Here is a 15,089-nt window from a genome sequence, read left to right as displayed (position 1 = left end):
ACACAACCCCCTCTTAAACTCTGATAATTACATTTCACATGCTCCTTTTCCATAATATATTCTCCAGTCTTGGTAGCAAGGTTGAGGAGAACTAGATATGCTATATTAAACAATTATGTATTGGTCTGCTATTATATCCAAAGCATTGGAATTGATTAAATATAGGTATTAAACTTAATACAACATTATTTTTGGCCTCTATTTTCACATACTGGAAGAAATGAGATTTCTTTAATTTAGAATTTTATTGTTTGGTATAAAAAGCAAACATCTTTGAATGTTCCTTTTAAGGTATCAATTATGCGCTTATAAGGATTTTTTTTTGCTTTTTTTATATTCTAAAAATGCATCATAATTTATTTCAGCTCAATTTCACAAGCAACCATTGAATATGTACTACTGTATGTTAGTTCAAAAGAAACTCACTTTAAAACTTTACAAAATGATGGGGCGCCTGGGTGCCTCGGTCGGTTGGGCATCGGACTTCGGCTCAGGTCATGATCTCAGGGTCCGTGAGTTCGGGCCCCACATCAGGCTCTGTGCTGACAGCTCAGAGCCTGGAGCCTGTTTCAGATTCTGTGTCTCCCTCTCTCTCTGCCCCTCCCCTGTTCATGCTCTGTCTCTCTCTGTCTCAAAAATAAATAAACATTAAAAAAAAAAAAAACACTTTACAAAATGTTTTACATTCCTTTGTATTAATTAGGGAAAAGGCTGTTTATTCACATCTGGGAAACCAAGACCAACAGTGATATTGTAGTCTCTTTTTTTTTAACTTTTTTTCAATATGAAATGTATTGTCATAGATGGATACTATTTCTAGGGACATACACCCTAAACTGTATATGGTGTATGGTGTTTGCCTGTGGGCTGGAGAAAGACCTATTTTTCATTAATTTCATTATGTTTTGGCTTTGTTCTATTTGAATGATTTTGTTCAGGGCATGTGCTACATTCTAAATCCATTCTACTTGGGTGTAATTTACCTACTGTAAAGCACAACCAAGTAAAATGTGTAGATCCAGATTAATTTTTCACAAACAACATGAAACCTCATGAACACAACCTCATTCCTCAATCAAGCAACTTCTGATTTTATTTACATCACTGTAGATTATTTTTGTCTTTTTTAAAACTTTATATAATAGAATCATACCATATGTGCTTTATTGTACTTCATTCACTCTACATTTTTGAGATTCATTCGTTTTGTTACATGTTTAAGTAGTGTGTTCTTTTCTAATGCTTGCTGTGTTGTATTCCATTGAATAAATGTACCACAATCAGTTTATCTATTCACCTGTTGATGGATATATGGGCTGTCTCTAGTTTGTGGCTCTTATGAGCAAACTTATATAAACATGAGAAGTTATTGCAGTTGTATGTTTTTATTTCTCTTGGTAAAATACCTTGATGTAGGATTGTATGATAAGTGTATTTTAATGTTATAAGACATTGGAAACCAATTTTAAAAGTGACAATACCATTTTACATTTCCATCTGAAATGTATGAGAATTCCATTTGCTCCATATCTTCACCAATACTTGCTATTGTCATTTTTTTTTCAATTTTAGCTTTTCAGGTATGTGTGAAGTAATATATATTATTGTGTTTTATTTTTCATTTCTTGATAACTAAAATATTGAACATCTTTCATCCATTTTTGTTTTGTCATTTGTCTTCTAATTATCGTAAGAGATTTTTATACATTTTGACAATAAGCCCTTTGCATAATTAGATAATGTAAATGTATTCTGTCATTTGGCTTTCTTTTTCACTTTTTAATGTGGTCTTTTGAAAATTATTTTTAATCCCTTGTCTTAGAGGCTTTTTATATTTTGTTTGTTTTACAATTTATGAGGATTTTTGTCTTAAGAAATCTTGTCTGACATCCTGTTCACAATTAATTTTTTGTTATGTTTTCTTCTAGAATTTTATAGTTTTAGGTTTTTATTTAGGCCTATGGTCCATTTTGAGTTAATTTTTCATATTTTATGAGGTAGGGGCTGAAGCTCATTTCTTTTTTAAAAGATATATCCAGGTGCTCTAGGATAGCATATGGAAGACACAATCTTCCCAAACTGAATTACATTGGCACCCTCATTAAATCATTGATCACTTACACATGTATCTATTTATGCATTCTATTCTGTGATATTGATTTTTGTTTCTGGGCTTATGCCAGTATGATATGCTGTTTACTTCTGTATCATCACAGTATGTCTTGAAACAAAATGCTATACACCCTTCAACTTGGTTCTTTTGTTTTAAAATTGTCTTGGCTGTTCGGAGATCTATACATTTTCACAAAAATGTTAGAATTAGTTATGTAGACAAGCATTTTTGCAAATAAGGACAGTTTTATTTCTTCATGTCCAATCTATACTCCTTTCACTATATTGTTTGCTTTCTTGTATTGACTAGGAATTTCAGTACAATATTGAATAAAAGTAATGGGAGCAGATTTGTTTTTACATTTCCTGGTTTTCCTGATGTTAGCAGTTAGAAGTCAGTCTTTCTTCATTAAATATAATGTGATTTGTGTCTTATAAGAAAAGTTTACATTTCATTAAGTTTTAAAGCTTATTTGAGGGGCGCCTGGGTGGCGCAGTCGGTTAAGCGTCCGACTTCAGCCAGGTCAGGATCTCGCGGTCCGTGAGTTCGAGCCCCGCGTCAGGCTCTGGGCTGATGGCTCGGAGCCTGGAGCCTGTTTCTGATTCTGTGTCTCCCTCTATCTCTGCCCCTTTCCCCGTTCATGCTCTGTCTCTCTCTGTCCCAAAAATAAATAAACGTTGAAAAAAAAAATTAAAAAAAAAAAAGCTTATTTGATAAATTGTTTATGATACTCCCCTATTATCTATTCAATGTCTGAGGATTAGAGGGTCAACAGTGATGCACCTTCACCTTGATTGATTATTTTTTTCACAGGTCAGTCATACATTGACTATTATAGCAAGTGTGAATATACCTGTTCGTCAACTTTTCTAGCTGTCATTATAGAAAGACAAGCCTAGTACAAATTACTCCCTTATGACTTAAGGTGGAAGTATATAAGAAGGTTTTGTGTGTGTGTGTGAGAGAGAGAAGGTTTTTAATTGTGAATATACCTTTTTAAAATAAATGCAGGATAGTGCAGATAGTCTGTGGCATATTGTTTGTTTTGATAGCTTGTTTTAAGTCATTAAAATTATTAGCATTAAGTGTGTTATTATCCTTATTTGTATCCTCCATTATTCTTACCCTTCTTTTTCTCTAAGATCTGTAATATTGCCTCATACATTCCTGATATTATTGACTACTGTTTTCTCTTTTTCTTATTATCAGTCTAGCTAGAGTTTCACGGCTTCACTTCTACTTTTCAAGGATGCAAGTGTTTTTCAATAATTTTATCTATCATTTCTTATCATATTGATGTTCATTCTCTGTTCATAATTATCTACCTTCTAATTTGGCTTTAATTTGCTCTTTTATCTAGTTTCTTAATTTGGTAGCTTAGATCATTGACTTTAACCATTCTCCTTTTATAATAAAATGTTAAAATATAAATTTTTATCTAAGCATTGCTTGAGTTGTATTCCTCAAATTTCATTATGTTATACTTCATAGTTAACCCTATTCAATTTTCAAAATTTTTCTGACATCTTTTCTGATTTCTTCTTTGACCCATCGGTTATTCAGAGTATGTTATTTAATTTACAAATATCTGAGAATATTACAAATATATTTTGGTTATTGATTCATAATTAAATTTTATCTCTTCAAAGAATACATTTTTAATGAATCCAATCCTTATAGGTTCACTAAGACTTGATTTATGGCCCAAAATATTGTCTACTTTGCGAATATTCCATTTTCACTTTAAAATAATATGTAGCCTGAAATTATTAAATGTAATGTCTATTAATATTAATTAGTTACAAATATTTCATAATAATTTTAATGTTTATATTCTTACCAATTTTCTGTGTATTTGTTCTGTCACGTATGACAAGAGAAAGGTTGAAATATCCAACTATATTGTGAATTGGACAGTTTATTTTTTCCATCTGTTTATTGTCTTTTAATGTACTTTGAAATTCTATTGTTAGATGAACAGACATTAGATTTGCTTGTCTTCTTGTTTATTTGATCTTTTTATCAAAATAAATATCTTTCCTTGTCTGTTAATATTCCCTTAACTGAAGCATACTTTGTCTGGTATTCATAGAGCCACTTCAGTTTTGTAATAATTAGTGAATTCATGCTCCAACTTTTCCACATTCTTTTACTTTCTACTTATCTATGTCTTTATATTTAAAGTCAGGATATTTTTTTAAATTTTGTATTGTTGAGTCTTCCTTTGTGTTTATATTTTAGTATGCATTTACCTTATTTGTAACTCTACATTCACTTGAGTAGGTATATTTTCTAATTAGAATCATTTTCCTTCAGCCTAAAGTACTTATTTTATTATTTTAGAGTACAGGTATGCTTTAAATAATATATTTTTCTCCTTTTACTTATGCACTGCTTATTCACATCATATTTATATGCAATGGATAATCATGGTAAAAGAATAAAAATATTGTGTGCCCACCACAACCAATACTAACATTTTAAAATGATACTATATTTTGTGGCTAGAACACAGAAGTAAAAGAACACTTTTTCCATTTATCCACTTATCTATTTATTCCATTTACCCATAAACATTTTCATTCACCCATCCTCTAGCTGGTAGACATTTAAGTTGCTTCTTTCTTTCCCTATTCTCTCTCCAGCAAATATTGATATAATGAACATTCGGTGAATAATTCTTTGTACAGGTGGCTTTAGGCTTCTCTAAAGTATATAATAGAACTGTAGAACCAAGGCTTAGATACATCTTCAAAACTACCATTCATTGCCTAGCTGATTATAAGGCAGTTATACCAATTCTAGGCATCCTTGGGGTGGAATTAAGGATCAGTATACAGAGTTGCTACAATATATTACATAAAATGTCAAGTTTCCAACAAAGTTTAGGTAACATAGAAAGAAATAGAAAAGTGTGACCCATTGACAGAAAATAAAAGGCAGTAGAAACTTCTTTTAAGGGGGCCCAGGTGATGGGCTTAGCAAGAAAGACTTCTAAGAAGTTATTTTAAGTAATTAAAGGCAACCATACCAAAAGAAAATAAAAGGAGATATGATGAAAATTTTCTGTCAAATAGAGAACATCAATAAACAGATCAAAATTATTAATTATTAAATAAAAATTATGAAATTAAAATTGTATATCCAAATGGTTTTAAAAAATGACTAAAGCTAACAACTATATATTTGATATAGTAGAAAGAAAAAAAATAAATTTGAAAATATATCAAGATATTATGCAATCTAAACAGAAGAATAAAAATAATGAAAAAGTAAACAATGCTTCAGAAAAATGTGGGATACCATCAAGCACAACATTGTACATATGCCAGAAGGAGAAGAGAATGATAAGGAGAAAAGAGAGAGAGAAAAGAATGAAAAAAATGTTGACTATGTAAAAATAAAAAGGAATATAGAGGACTGATATGAATACTTCTATCCTAACATATTAGAAATCCTAGATGAAATGGACAAATTTTTGAAAAGTCACAAACTATTAAAAATTATTCAAGAAGAAATAGAGATTCTAAATAGACTTATAACAGTTAAATACCTTTATTGATATTTTTAAAGACTTCCCACAAAGAAAAGAACAAGCCCAGATGACTTTACTAGTGAATGCTACCAAACATTTAAAAACCAAACTGTAACCTTAACAAGTTTCTCCAAAACCAAAAAATAGATGAAGAGGGAGTGCATTACTTACCTCAACTCTTAGCTTGTCAGGAACAGTCATCAGGACCCAATGTCTGTATGCTCCTATAACCTGTACCTGCTAACCCATAGCCATAATGTGTGAGCACATCTCCATCTCCATTGGCCAGGCTGGTGTCCAGATTGGCAATGCCTGCTGGGAACTCTACTGCCTGGAATACAACATCCAGCCTGATAGCCAGATGCCAAGTGACAAGATCACTAGGGGAGGAGATGACTCCTTCAACACCTTCTTCAGTGAAACAGGTTCTGGCAAGCATGTGCCCAGGGCAATGTTTTTAAATTTGGAACCCATAGTCATTGGTACCTACCGCTAGCTCTTCCACCCTGAGAAGCTCAGCACAGGCAAGGAAGATGCTGCCAATAACTGTGGCCCAGGGCACTATACCATTGGCAAGGAGATCCTTGACTTGGTCTTGGACCGAATTTGAAAACTGGCTGACCAGTGCACAGGTCTTCAGGGTGACTCAATTTTCCACAGCTTGGAGAAGAAACTGGTTCTGAGTTCACTTCCCTAATGATGGAACATCTCTCTGTTGATTATGGCAAGAAGTCCAAGCTTGAGTTCTCCATTTACCCAGTCCCCCAGATTTCCAGTTTTTGGTGAACCCCAAGCTCCATCCTCACTACCCACATCACCCTGGAGCACTCTGTGCCTTCATGGTAGACAATGAAGCCATCTATGACATCTGTCGTAAAAGTTTCAATATTGAATCCCCAACCTACACTAATCTTAGCTGCCTTACTAGCCAGGTTGTGTCTTCCATCATTGCTTCCCTCAGATTTGATGGAGCCCTGAATATTGGTCTGACAGAATTCCACATCAACCTGGTATCCTATCCCTTCATCCACTTCCCCCTGGCCACATGTGCTCTTGTCATCTCTGCTGTGAAAACCTACCATGAACATCTTTCTGCAGCAGAGATGACTAATGCATGGTTTTAACCAACCAACCAGATGGTGAAATGTGACCCCCATCATGGTAAATATGTGGCTTTCTGCCTGTTGTACCATGACGATGTGGTTCTCAAAGATGTCAATGTTGCCATTGCCACCATGAAGACCAAACACAACGTCCAGTTTGTGGACTGGTGCCCCATTGGCTTCAAAGTTGGCATTAATTACCAGCCTCCCACTGGTACCTGGTGGAGACCTAGCCACAGTACAGCAAACTGTGTGCATGCTGAGCAACACCATCGCCATTCCTGCAGCCTAGGCTTGCCTGGACCACAAGTTTGACTTGATGTATGTTCAGCATGCTTTTATTCACTGGTATGTGGGTGAGGATGCGGAGGAAGGAGAGTTTTCTGAGGACTGGGAGGGCATGGCCTAAGAAATCCTTTATGAGATTCCATAATCTTGAGAAGGATTATGAGGAGGTTGGTGTGTATTTTGTTTAAGGAGAGAGTGAAGAAGAAGGAGAGAAATACTAGTTACCATTCCTTTCAGCCCTGCAACTTATCACACTCAGAAATTCAGCTTCTGCATTAGGTGACAGGCGTCAAAGCTCTCTAGTTAGATTGTCTTCACTTTTAACTATGATCACATCTTACTTTTCCATGTGTACCTGTAAGATTTTTCCATTATGTCTTAAAGGGTTTAAGAAAGAAAAAAAAAAAACAGATGAAGAGGGTCCATTTTTCAACTCAATCTATGAGTTCAATATTACTCTGATGTCAAAACATCATCCCCCAAAAAAAAAAAAACTAAAAATTAATGTTTCTTAAGAGTACATATGTGAAAAAAATCCTCAGAGTACTATAAAACTAAATCTAGCAAAAAACTAAAATCTAATATAAAAGAATTATAAACCATGATCCAGCAGGAGTCAACCCAATAATCAAAGGTTGGCTTAATATCCAACTATAAATGAATGTAATACACATTTTAGTAAAGTAATGGCCTTATGAAGAGGTCCTATGATGCCCTGTAGTACAGCGTCCTCAGTTTACCAGAACCTGGGGCTTTAGGGGATCTCTTCTGAGTGTGTTGCATATGTCCTACTATTGTGGTTGAGGCATGTTTGCCTTCGGTCCAATTGTCTCCAATGGTTCCCTTTGCCTGTTGCAGGCGGGGCTTGATTTCTGTGTTGCTCGTGGGTGAGTCTGGGGCCACCCTGAGCTTGAGTTGAATCAGATCAGACATTTGGCAGGGCTGCAGAAGCACTGAACTGGAGGCACTCTCCTCTTGGCATCCCCTGAGAAACTTTCATTGGTGGGTAAGGCCTGAAGTCAGACCAGTTGTCTGCCGCAGCCCACTGCTGGGTTGTGGTGAGACTGGTGTGTGTGTGGTTATCTTCCCCTCTCCCCAAGGCAGGAATCCCTTTGGTGTGGTGCTGGCCCCAATCAGGGCTGCTTGCACATGGTCAGGCTTATGGCATCATGTTGGATTTGCCAAAGGTGTATTAGAAGCCATGTCCACAGGAGATCACAGGGGTAGAGTGTGCAGTGCCAGCAAGTTACTTGCAGGTCCCCTGTGCAAGGGAATATGTAGCCTCCTCAGAAAACTCCTGATAAGGCCTTGTTGGAGCAGACAGATTCACAGAAGCACCAGGGGGCTGGGTGCCATTAGCAAGCTAGGCGGAGAGTGTTGGCGCTGTGCTGGTTCCCAAAAGTGTCCATGTATCTAGGCTGGGGCGGAGGCTGGTGGGAGGAGGGAGGCAGAGGTGAGAAATTATACCCACCAGCTCTTGTGTTCTTTGAGAAGTCTCTTCTCACACTCTAAGATTAGTAAATAAATCTGCTTCCTGAATATCCTAGGTATTTCTCAAACAGCTGCTTCTATGCTGTATCTCAGCTAGGCTATTTGTTGTGTTGGCTCTTTAAAGGTGGGGACTTAGTTTCCTATAGCCCTTTGGTTCTCCCAGAATTGAGCCTGCTGATTTTTAAAGTTCCAGGTGTTGAGCACCACTGATTATAAAAACTCATGAAGCCAGGCCCCTCTGGCCTTAAAAGACAAATGTTGTGGGGATTCATCTTCCCAGTGTGGGCCCTCCCATGCCTGGGGAGCCCCGTACGGGGGTCCACTTGTCTTCCATCTCCATGTCTCTGGTGACCCTCCCTCCTATGGATATACCCATGGGTATGTTTGTCTCTTGACCATCTCTGCCTTTCCTACTCTTCAATGTGGTCTCTTCTCTACATTTAACCATGTAAAGTCTGTTCTGCCACTCTTTATGTTGTTTTCTGGTTTATTTACATTGATGTGGGTGTTATCTAATGATATCCATGGGCCTAGGTGAGCCCAGATTCCTCCTACACTGCCATCTTGTCCAGAACTCCTAGTTAGTACTCTTTTTATTAAATATAAATGGAACAGTATGGGAAACTTGTGTATTAGTTTTCTGTTGTAACAAATTACTACCTAAGTAGTGACTTAAACAACACAAATGTATCATCTTAAAGTCTGTAGGTCAGAAGCCCAATGTGGGTCTCACTGGGCTAAAATCACTGTGAACAGGGCTCCATTTCTTTCTGGAGGCTCTAGGGAAGGATCCATTTCCTTGACTATTTGGTTTATTGGAAGAACACAATTCCTTGTATTTGTAGTTCTGAGGCCCCATTTTCTTACTGTCAGCAGAGGTCCATTTCCAGCTCCTAAAGGCCAGCCACATTCCTTGGGTGAATCCCGCATACTGCTCCTTCATAACCAGCAATGGTAAACCAAATGCCTCTCACACTTCAGATCTCCCCTCCTTCTATCATCACACCTCTCTGGTCCACTCCTCTTTTTTCATCTTCCACTGTTAAGGACATGCATGATTAGATTAGTCCCACCCAGATAATCCTGAATAATCTCTCCATCTCAAATTTTTTAACCTTAATCACGTCTGCAACGTTTCTTTTGCCATGTAACACTACATATACACACATTCTGGGGGTTGGGAGATAGAAAAATTTAGGGAACAACTTTCTGACCGTCATAACCTAACTGACATGGATGTGGGAAAAGAAGCACCAGACCATGATCGTCTCTGAGAGAAAAGCTTCAGTGCCTCAAGAGAGAGTATAGTAGGTAAATTTGAAAGAGAGGAGAGTACAGGAAACAGGGTCCTACCTCAGATGGAAAGCAAAGGTAGAGAAGAAAGTTGCCTCAGGGACTTTTAGTAGCACAGTCCTCAGAAAGAAGTGTCCAAGGCTAATTGTGTCTTCCCTGGAAACCTACATTAGAGATGCATGTGCATTCTTATAAAAATAAACCTTGAACTGGAACCCCCTTCACAGAAACAGTAAGCTTTGAGGAAGTTTATGAAGGCACATGTGTTTTAAATTGTCCCATCCCTACCCCTCACTGGAACACCTAGCATAATCTCACTTAATATCACTGTCTAGACAATTGTTTACATAGACCTCTGGAAACGAGGAGTTGAAATTGGAAAATGCCTTACAATGGACATAAAATAGCACATTGAAATCCCCCCCTAAAGATTACAGTTTACCTAAAATTTGCAGACTGCATTTCTAAACTGTAACTTTGAATAATTGTCAAGTCTCTATAATTATAATAGTAATGTAGTTGTAGGCACATTTCTTCCCACTCAGAAGTGGATGTGAAAGGATTTTTTGTGCACTTGTTTCTCATTTATATAGATTTCAAATTTCACACCAGTACAAGGATGGAATTTCTAGTTTTTTGGGTTTTTTTCAATTTTTTTTTAACGTTTATTTATTTTTGAGACAGAGACAAAGCATGAACGGGGGAGGGTCAGAGAGAGGGAGACACAGAATCTGAAACAGGCTCCAGGCTCCAAGCTGTCAGCACAGAGCCCGAAGCGGGGCTCGAACTCATGGACCACGAGATCATGACCTGAGCTAAAGTCGAACGCCTAACTGACTGAGCCACCCAGGCGCCCTGGAATTTCTAGTTTTAACTGGATCATATTCCATTCTTCTAAAATCCTCAAACTCAATTCTGCAGCCAGTTACAAGCAAAATATCTTACCGGTATAAAGATTTTAAGTGCTTACAACTCAAATTTAAGCTTCAGGCCTCTAGTGTTAAATGTCTGTAATTTATGCCAAGTGTCAGAATCATTGTAATGAGAAACAGGGAACAGTGAGACATAGTGCCATTGTTACATGTCATCTGTAGAGTATCAAAAATATCTTCAATGTCAGTGTTAATGCTATAATTGTAGGGGCCATTGGTGACATGTTAGAGTCAATACTTTAATCTGAAGAGGCCATCATCATTAATCGGTTGTACTCACTGGCTGAGAAATGGCTCCATTTTTGTAGCTTATAAAATCAAAGTGGTTTTGTGGTCTTTGTGTAAGTTCTAAGTCTTTCTTTTCAAAGCTATTGACTAAGCCTTATTTTCATGGTGAGTTCAGCATGAAAGCAGAAGCAAGAGTAATTTCATACTCTTCATGACTTTTTTCTTTAATACTTAAACAGGAATTATTGCTTTTTAAAGGACCCTTTGGTTTTATATTAAAATTTGTTAAGCTCAAACATTAGTACTTCATTAAACTGTTTTTGAGTTTTCTAATATAATAAGATCTAATGGCTTAATTTAATTAAGCAAACATAACATTTAGCAGGCATGCTGTATTTTCTCCAAACTACCGATTTTCAATCTTTAAATTCTTGAGGGATAAGAGTGTTCTGCATTCAGATCTTTTACCACATAAGATCTTGCACCATGTAATTAAAACATTTGCATTTGTTTCCAGATAAACTACCTGATTTAGGCCTACCTTTTTCCCATGATAATAGAGATGTAAATTGAAAGAAAGCATTCAAGAACTAGTGAAAATCTGAAATAGCCCCTATGGAGATTTGAAAAGGGGATCAATTAGGAATAAATAAAAGGATTTGCGATTAGAGAACAGGTTGCAAAAGTTACAACTCCTACAATTGTAGCAGAGCCAATAGGTAAGACTGTGGGATATATTTTCCCCCTCAAAGCAGTGCTCAATATTACAATAACATGATAAAAACAAGGGGATAGATGCAAGGGGTATATGAATAAACAGTACTTGATGATCTGTTGGAGTAAGAACCAGGGCTCTCTAAGATGACTCCACGGTTTCAAGCCTGGGAAATTGTGGATAGTAATGCTTTCTTCACATAGAAATCACAAAACACGATGAAACCGTGGTAAGATGGAGAAGAGAGTTCGCTTTCAGTCTCTTGAGGTCATGTTACTTGAGAGACTTCCAGGTGGAGAGACTATGAAATGCAGGCATTCAAAATCAAAATAAAATGAAATTTATTCAGTTTTGTTTTCTAGTTGTCGAGTAAACTGGGCCTTGGCAAAGAACCTTTGTTTCTTTAGGAATCATATGGTTCATCCTAGATGAGGAAAAATAAAAGAAAATTATCTTATAGTTCAGTTATGACACATTCTCAAGGGAATGATGTTGACAGTTCTGTAATCACACGGTCTGAAGCAATTTCCAGAAGATTATTAAATATACAGGGTTTGATGGAGGATCTAGACTGTTTCCTGTCTAACTCCCAAAAATATATGATATATGGAACTCACTCAACTGTGTTCAACTGTGGAGACTGTTAACAGCTACTTAACGTATTTTTATTTTTCTAATGGGGAGGAAAAACATACATGAAGAAGAGGTATGTCTTCCTATTGGCCAACTCAATTATTCCTCGTTTTTTAAACATTTGTCCTATTGTTTTTTAAACATTTGAATAGGTTGTCACCTGTGAAATCAGGTGGAGAAAAAGTTTATAATACTAATAGAGATTATACTAATATTTTTTGCAATGCTAGTATACCAAATACATTCAAATTCTGTATATTTTAGGCTTTAAGGGTGATAATTTTACCTGAAAATATCAGACAAAAGCAAAAACTATCTATAAAACCATTCTTTCTGAGAAAGATATAAAGTAAGAAGTTTATCTGCAGTTCCTTTCCCAGAAGTGACCACAAATAACAATTCTTGTTATTGTTTCACTTCTTGGAAACAAACTCAGTAGGGTGAAGGAAAGTGATCCTCTGCAGAATGATGGAAGTACTGTGTAAGAAGTAACAAGCAAATGTAGGAAAAGTGAATATGAAAGACTACCAACTGTTTAAAGCAACAATGTTAACAAAGCACTGTGGTGTGGATAATATATCTGACGGTAAAATATGTAACAAAAAGGAAAATCTGCTAGAGGAGTGAAATAGAGTTAAAAAAAAATGTTTTACATTATACTGGACTTAGTCTAATTTAAGGTACATGGTAATAAGTTATGGATGCCTTTTGTAATTTCTGAAGGAACCAGGAAAAGAATGATAATTAAAGCCATAACAAGTCAAGGGCACCTGGATGGCTCAGTCAATTGAGCCTCTGACTCTTGGTTTTAGCTCATGTCATGATCCCAGTGTCATAATTAAGATTAGCCCTCTCTCACTCTCTGCCCCTCCCTGACGTGTGTGTGTGTGTGTGTGTGTGTGTGTGTTTTCTTTCTAAAAACAACAACAAAAAAAGCCATAACAAATCAGATAACAAGAGATACACTAAAATAAGTAAAAATATGCAATTAATCAATACAAAAATCAAGAAAAGGTAAATAAAAGGGCAAATAAAAGATACTGTAAATGGGAAAAAAATGAGCAAGATTTTATACTCCAGCCCATATATATACACATATATACACACATAGACATATATGTGTCTATGTAAACATGCTATGCAAGCAAAAACAAAGCTAGTTTGGCTATCCTAATATACTATAGATTATTATATTTTTAATTTATATTAACATGTAATATTACTATAGCACAAATAGACTTAAGGATAAAAGTAACAGAGATAAATAGGGATATTTCATAATGATAGTTAACTTAGTAGGAATATATAACATTAATAAATTTATATAAGCTTAATAATATAGCTTTAAGATACATAAACCAAAAGTGACACACCTAAAATAAGAAATCAGTAAATCCACAACATAAGTGGGAGATTTTTAAACATTTCTCTTAGTAAGTTATAGAAAAAGGAGACAGTTACAGCACATTTAAACATCATAATTAACCAATTTGACCTGATTGAGAGTATATCCAACAAACTGCAGAAGTGTACATAAAACATTTATCAAAAACATTTATCAAAAATATTTATTAAAAACATAAAACATTTATCAAAATATCCTGGACTATTAATCATGTCTCAACACATTCCAGAGGTTGAAAATAGGACAGTGTATGTTCTGTGAATACTGTGGTATTAAATCAGGGCTCAAAAAGGAAAAAATAACTAGAAAATATCCACATTTGTGTAAATGAATCAGAACACTTCGTTTTTTTATACACGATACATCTTTTAATATAGTCATATATGTATATATTATATATGTAATTTAAACAATTGTTTAATGTTTATTTATTTATTTTTATTTTTTAATATGAAATTTATTGTCACATTGGTTTCCATACAACACCCAGTGCTCATCCCAAAAGGTGCCCTCCTCAATACCCATCACCTACCCTACCCTCCCTCCCACCCCCCATCAATCCTCAGTTTGTTCTCAGTTTTTAAGTCTCTTATGCTTTGGCTCTCTCCCTCTCTAACCTCTTTTTTTTTTTTTCTTCCCCTCCCCCATGGACTTCTGTTAAGTTTCTCAGGATCCACATAAGAGTGAAAACATATGGTATCTGTCTTTCTCTGTATGACTTATTTCACTTAACATAACACTCTCCAGTTCCATCCACATTGCTACAAAGGGCCGTATTTCATTCTTTCTCATGGCCATGTAGTATTCCACTGTCTATATAAACCACAATTTCTTTATCCATTCGTCAGCTGACAGACATTTAGGCTCTTTCCATAATTTGGCTATTGTTGAGAGTGCTACTATAAACATTGGGTACAAGTGCCCCTGTGCATCAGCACTCCTATATCCCTTGGGTAAATTCCTAGCAGTGCTATTGGTGGGTCATAGGGTAGGTCTATTTTTAATTTTTTGAGGAAACTCCACACTGTTTTCCAGAGCAGCTGCACCAGTTTGCGTTCCCACCAACAGTGCAAGAGGGTTCCCGTTTCTCCACATCCTCTAGCATCTATAGTCTCCTGATTTGTTCATTTTAGCCATTCTGACTGGCATGAGGTGGTATCTCAGTGTGGTTTTGATTTGTATTTCCCTGATGAGAAGCAACATTGAGCATCTTTTCATGTGCCTTTTGGCCATCTGGATGTCTTCTTTAGAGAAGTGTCTATTCATGTTTTCTGCCCATTTCTTCACTGAATTATTGTTTTTTCGGGTATGGAGTTTGGTGAACTCTTTATAGATTTTGGATACTAGCCCTTT

General features: G+C 36.0%; 1 pseudogene; it reads left to right on the top strand.

Moving 5' to 3' along the window:
- Window positions 1-5,904: 5,904 nt before the first annotated feature.
- LOC125909538 (tubulin alpha-1B chain-like) lies at window positions 5,905-7,260 on the top strand (annotated as a pseudogene).
- Window positions 7,261-15,089: the final 7,829 nt, after the last annotated feature.

This window comes from Panthera uncia (genome assembly GCF_023721935.1).
Source record: "Panthera uncia isolate 11264 chromosome B3 unlocalized genomic scaffold, Puncia_PCG_1.0 HiC_scaffold_1, whole genome shotgun sequence".
NCBI classification, from domain to species: Eukaryota; Metazoa; Chordata; class Mammalia; order Carnivora; family Felidae; genus Panthera; species Panthera uncia.
The sequence above is the reverse complement of the archived record's forward strand: the minus strand, read 5'-3'. Positions and strand labels throughout refer to the sequence as shown.